Here is a 7157-nt window from a genome sequence, read left to right as displayed (position 1 = left end):
ATCCATGTCAATGGGATCGATGATTTGGGGGGTGGGGCCGATGGAACAGTAGTGCCACTACGAATTCTTTCCCCGCTAACGATGACACTTGAAGAAACAACAACTTCTTTCCTTTACGATTCTCTTAATTAATTTTATTTGCTCACCCGAAGCTATCCGTTTTTTATAGCGAAGACGCGGACGATAACGTTGTTCATTTCATCGTACCCGTTGATAGTAGCGTTTGACAAGGAGGTGTGTATGTGCGTGTGCAGGACACCTCCGCCTGTATGGAACCAAGAGCGGTTATTAAAACCAGCCCCCCATTTGTTGCTCCAGGGGTGGAGAAGGCCAAGGCGAACCGCGGTGGGAAAGATGCAATAAAACTCTACTCCTTCTCTCGGTAAGGAAAGGTGAGGTTAGATTGGACCGACCTAATTAGAAACTGGATGACTTTCTTCCGGGGCTCATTCGATTGGCTAATGGTGTTGCTTGCTGCACACTTACTACATCCTCCATGCATAGTAAATTTGTGTTTAATTATGTGGAGCAAATGGTTCTGTCCCACATGTGGGCTCGTAATGACAGCATTATTGTTATTGCTTACGAGCGCTACCTGCACGTGGGTGTCCGGAACTACGCGATGAACATGAGAAGTTGTACAAATTATAATCTCTCCGAGCTCTGGACTGAATTCTTCGGCATAAGCATTATAATTTCCCCCATCCCAACTTGATCCAGTTAATATTCCATCCGTTAAAAACCTATCCGGCGGGGAAGTAACGTAAATAGCGGACAAAAAAAAATATGAACTGGAGCCAGTCAAATTTGCCTGCAGCGGATAAAAGTCGAACGGAACAAAACCATCGAGCCCAAGTGTGGCAAAGAAATCTACGACTATGGAAGTGCAATTGACCTACATTCCGGCCGTACGCCAGTCCGCTGGGAGGCCCCACAACTATATTGTACAACACACTGAAGTGGCACCCAGATCCCAGATTGTGTGTGTGTGTGTGTGTGTGTGTGTGTATGGAGGGAAAAAAATGCGGATTTTTTGCACCCTAGAGTCATCGCCACCGAATAACTTTCATCCGTCCAATCAAAACTAGTTTAGATTGCTTTTTGCCTCACGGAGTGGATGATGATGGGTTGGGGATGAAATTTGCAGAGAGAAAGAGTTTCGCTCCAAAATCGACCATCAACTGCTCACCTTCCGTTCCCGGAAGATGGAATAAATTTGCGTCTAGACGAGATAACTCTCTGCCAGGAATTGGAAGAAAGAATGTGTCACCAAATGAGGAAGCTTTGCATACTGATGACATATTGTCTTCCGCGAAGGTGGTTTTGAGTAGCTTAAAGATATTGGAAAAACGCAACGAGGATCGTGTGATTGTGGCTAAACTCGTGGAGTCTTTTGTAGCATTTTAAAAGCAAGCTCTAAATTGCTCGTAGATAGTATTTGAATAATCCATTGGGTGTATGAATATGGCTTAACGTTTGCATTGAAAAAATGGACGAAAACATGCGTGTAGGCATGTTTTTGAGTTATTTCCTCGTTTTATTTATCAATTCCTTCTCAGTTTTCGTGACAAAATTGTTGGAGTAGATCTTACGCTTCAGGTTTGCCCAGAAATTCTCCATGGGACGCAGCTGGGGAACGTTGGGCGGGTTCGCCGACTTAGGTACCACATCGATATTTAGCCGTTTCATCTCTTCTAACGATCCCTTCGAGTAGTGGACCGGCGCCAGATCCGGTCAGAACTTCGCGACGCAACTTCCGGCAGGCACTTCGTACTCTAAATTTCCCCGTTCACGGGCAGTCCGTAGTTAAAGAAGAGGGGCTTTGACATCCCTTTCCCGCTGATTGTCAGTCAAAGACAGTTTTTGGGGAACTTGGTTTGTGAACTTCGGAGCTCACTTCCTTCGTGGGGGAAGTAAAATACGTAGTGCTCTGCCAGTCGTTGCCATCCAGGGTGAGATAGGTCTCGTCGTCCATCACCACCGCCGATTCGCCGGGGAAAATCGACTTGACCATCTTATTCAGCCGCTACCGCTGCGTCATTGTATGCAGCTCCGAGACCAGTGGACTAGACTTCCGCTTCCTGACATGTATGTCCATGTTCGCCAGGTACTTTTTCTCTATTTGGCCGGTTGCATCGACCTCCCAGCCAAGCGCACGCAGCGATGTAGCCACTTTTCCCTCGATCTTCCTCTTCTGCCTCCTTTGGAGCTTCTTGTCGCTCAGGGTCGTCGGCCGTCCGGAACCGGGCTTCCTTTCGATGCTCTGATTGTTGTCCAATAGTGCCAAGATGTTGTAGATGCCGGAACGGGCGTATCCGGCGTCCACAAAGTGCCGCACGATGTCGTTTTCGACGCGGAGGGGTACCGTTCTTGGAACGCGCATACTTCTGAACGTTTTCGTTTCGTTTTTCACTGTTTTCGCCATCACGGTTAGAGTTCGACTGATAGAGCTGTCAATTTTTCTCTGCCGACTCATGGGCAGACCTGCACTGTTTCATCAATATAACTGACAACTGACGAGCTACGTTAGTCCCTTCCTATTGATTAAAATGTGGTCAAATGGTGACTGACGGTGTAGGATGCAACACTGTGCCTGTTACTGAGTGTTGGGGTACCACCCAACGACGGTGCGCTTACAGTAGTACGCACACTTCCATCATACAACAGTTGTTGCACCTTCCATTCGTTGGCCTTGCCGCCGGCTATGTCACAGCTGTCACGAGCAACCCCATGTTCGCTCTCTATTCCTCAGTAACCACGCTCGAGTGCTGACCAAGTTATTCCTTTTAAACATTAGAATAGTTAATAAAGTTATTATTGTTACGTTATTATAATTGTCGTCTATTCCCGTGTCTATCTTTCATCGTCGATATCAATGCCTTCAGACGACGAAAGATGAGAATGATGATTTTATCAGCTACTCTTGCAAGGTCAACCGTGCGTGCGTCGATTTTAAGCTCCAGGAACTCAAAGAGGAGCAGTTCAAATGCTTGATATTTGTGTGTGGACTCAAATCTTCCAATGACTCGGATATACGGATACGCTTGTTATTGAAAATCAACGAGACGAACGACATCAAATTGGAAAAAGTAGTGGAGGATTGCAAAAGCCTCATAAATCTAAAGAAAGATACTGTGCTCATTGGTGGTCAAAGTTCGACATCCACCGTTGCCGCTATGGCTAATTGCGGCTCTGCTCATGAGTTACTATGGTTGATGCTGCATGGGTAGTTTCGTCAGTGCGTGTATAGGTAAACCCATGAAAAATTGGCAATTTTTGTCCATTTTTTGACGTAGGACTACGTCTAACCGGAAGATATAGGGGGTGAAATGGAAAAAGAAAAAAAATGAACGAAACATTGGTCGCAGTCTCACACATGCGTAATTCTCGAGCCAGCCAGTCAGCTTAAAAATCCCCGCTCCGCTGCCGTAACGATCATTCTCATCCAAACCGTACACCACATCGGTTCGCATCACAACACATCAACAAACCAACCCAAGCAGCCATGTCTGGACATGGTAAAGGAGGCAAAGTGAAGGGAAAGGCAAAATCCCGCTCGAACCGTGTTGATCTGGAGTTCCCCGCAAGGGTAGCTAGGCCGAGCGCGTTAGTACCAGTGCACCAGTCCACCTAGCCGGCGTTATATAGTTTCGGCCGCCGAAGTGATCGAGTTGGCTGGTAAAGCTGCTCGCGACGATAAGAAAACCCTCATTCAGAACAGAACACATCAAGACAACAACAGCCAGTTGCAGCGAGTGGCGAGTGGCAAACGCAATCGCAAAACGGCATCAGGTAGCAGAAGAAAAAAGTTTGTTCTTTATACAAACTGCTTTGGTGGCAAATCCAGAACAAGGCGGCATCGAGGGCGTTCGAAATGGTTTTTTTCAAAACCACGAGTACTAAGTTTTCTAAATTGGAACCATTCCATAAAACACGGTGCTTTTCAGGGCCATTAAACCTTTCAAAAAAGAGTTTCCGAAATACAGTTCAATGCTTTCTAAAATAATATCCAAAATAATAATAAAACACAAATTGATTTTTTCATAATTTGTTTGCCAGGATATGATGAGTATGTGAATTTGGCAGTTGTTCTGAGCTTATTGATTCAATTTTTTATTTTTTTTATTTTTTTATTAAATTTATCACCAATTCTTAAATTGCTTCTAGATTGAAAGTACAGTAATTTACACTTATCTCGACATTTTGCTAATTCTTTTCAGTTCTTTTCAGAACCACCAACATGTTCATAAAGAGTAAACAGTACACTAATCCATTTTTCAGGTAGATAGGTAGGTATTCACGTAGGAGAAGAAAATAAAACAATATATTTAAAATATATATTTAAAAAATATATATATATATGTTTAACAATATTTAACTGTCCCCTTTGTATAGTCCTACGTCACTCCGGTTATGTCCCGACATTACCCACCCGTCTTTTTTATCTTAATTGACAAAACATGAATTTCTTTGGTTTTGTCGATGTTTTCATCAGTGTTGAATAGGCGGAGGGTCGTTTTTGACGTAGAAAACCGTTCATCTCTTCTCAGCCGTCTTTGAATATACTTGTGTTTTCGACATAGTTGAGTCACCAAATACATTCTACAACATTTTCAACGTTTTGATACAATTTTTTTGCAACACAAAATTTCCCACAATATTTTTGACTAATCAGGGCACTGAGAACATCCAATGACCAAGCGCGACATCGGTATTAAGTCCTGAGAACCCGAACCAATATTGTTTCGGCTGCAAAAACGACGTATTTATATCATCTCTTAGACGACTGGGTACCGTCAAATGTCCTTTGGAAACGGCTTAAAAGTATTGGGGTGGGTAAAGACTTTTCAGACGACTTTTCCTTCATGCTGGAAACATTCCAAGGTTTCGTCACTTCGAAAGAAGCCACATTTAAACGCTATGTCAAACCTTAGACCAAGAACTTATGGAACACTTTTGGAAACTTATGGAACAACAGATGTCAGCCTTCATCACGGAAAACAATCTTCTATCAGAGTTTCAAGCGGGTTTCCGAAAAGGGCCAAAGCACCTAAACAGCAGCAGTTCGAGTATATGACGATTTGGTACAAACTTTCAATAGGAAAGGTGCTGCCATTTTGCTGCTGTTAGACTTTTCCAAAGCCTTCGACACTATTCCTCATCGCAAACTATGTTCGAAGCTACAAACTCAGTTCAACTTTGCTGCTCCCGCTGTAAACCTTATTGAATCGTATTTAAATGAGCGATTTCAAAGCGTGTTTTGTGGAAATCAACTTTCCGGAAGTGGCTTATCAACCTCTAGTGTTCCCCAAGGCTCAGTGCTCGGACCCCTGCTTTTCTGTTGTCACGTCAACGATTTAACATCCGTTCCCAGGTGGTGCTCGATTCAGCTGTATGCTGACAATGTTCAGCTTTATATCCATCGCTTCGCTTCATTGCATCCGTGTTCTAGCGAACTCATCAGAATGATGAATGAAGATCTCAAAAGAATCACGGAATGGTCTCGTCGAAACCATCTATATGTGAATCCATCAAAGAGCAAAGCAATGTTTTTTAAGTGCCTTCGTAGGAACGCTGCTCAATTGAATCTGCTACCCTCTATTACTATGGATGAGCAAACTATAGAGTGTACGGGAAGCGCGACAATCCTCGGTTTCATTTTTCAATCAGAACTAAAATAGGATGGCTTCATCAATCAGCAATGCCGAAAAATTTATGCAAGCCTTCGTTCGCTCTACCGTTATGCTTCTGCTGCTTCCAACGAAACGCGCCTGAAGCTGTTCAAAGCACTGATCCCACCTCACTTCGTGTTTGGCGAACTCCTACATTTTGAACCAAGTTCCCATGCTATGGAAAGGTTGAGGGTAGCGTTGTTTCCCTGTGTAAGATTTGTGTACGGCTTGCACCGCTACGCACACGTCAGCCATTTACAGAACAACCTAATCGGAAGTCCTCTAGAGAAGTTCTACGTGTATCGCTCATGTATATTCCTGCGCAAGTTGATAATGACGCAATCTTCGCAAGTTCTCTTTCAAAAGCTGTTGTTTTCCCAAGGACGCCGCCTACAGAGCCTCATTATTCCACCGAACACCTCAACCAGCTACTCAAGTTCTTTGTTTGTTCGAGGTGTGGTAAGCTTCAACACTTTACCTCCTATCGTCAGACGCTCGACGTCGGTAGCAGTTTTTAAGAGGGACTGTCTCGAGTTTTTGAACCGCTAATAATGTTAAATATGATGAATTTGTTAAATTTTATACATTAAGATAATTATAGTGTAGTTATATCCTCCAAAAATTCGCAGGTAACAAGTAAAAAAAGGTTTTCCTTTACGCTACCAGGTAATAAACAAACAATAATAGAATTATTCATATCAAAAATCACCGAGCAAAAAAACAACTTGCTCTTAATGACGCTGTACACAAACTAAATGACAGATCGCACTCAAAATTGATATCAATACCACTGACCGTAGTGCCAACTTGAAAAAAAAACAAAATTTGAAAAATGTTCATCGGGAGAAAATTTCCAATTCCAGTACATATTTGACAGAATGTATAAATGACCACACCAAATGTACTCTTCCCCCTGCGTGATAGAGGGTGGAAAAAATCATCCTTGAAGACAGCGTCTCACGGTTTCCCCTTCCCCTCCACGAAACGATTTTTAATTACTCACTTTTTTACGAGTTTTTCTTTCGCTTTCCCTGATGTTTTTTGTCTTATCAACCGCTGGACGAGAAAAAAAAACACCGTCCACCCCTATTCGTTGCTCCTCGAGAAGATGCTGCCCTGTTCTCCGAGGTCAGTTAATTAGTGATGGTCACTGGTGGAGGTGCCATAAAAATCGTTCGCTGCCCCCCGCTTGCTGGGGCCAATCGGGGAGGGAGCGATTGTCCTTTAGCGTTCGTGTGTGTGTAATGAATGGTCAGCAATTAGGACTCATTAGCACTAGTTTTGTATCAGGGACTCGTGCTCGCGAAGGGAGATGTTTTCCTCCGGCGCCGATGGCGACGGTCATCGTGGGAGCGATTAAGCTGCGATTAAGTTGCATACCATCTATTTGCATCGCTAATTATGGCTAGAATATTCGTGTCGCTCCAGTGGTGGAAGGATCCAAATCACTCATTAATCACCGGGTTCTACCAGGTTGCAAGAACC

The sequence above is a fragment of the Toxorhynchites rutilus genome, chromosome 1 (genome assembly GCF_029784135.1).
Source record: "Toxorhynchites rutilus septentrionalis strain SRP chromosome 1, ASM2978413v1, whole genome shotgun sequence".
Lineage (NCBI taxonomy): Eukaryota > Metazoa > Arthropoda > Insecta > Diptera > Culicidae > Toxorhynchites > Toxorhynchites rutilus.
The sequence above is the reverse complement of the archived record's forward strand: the minus strand, read 5'-3'. Positions refer to the sequence as shown.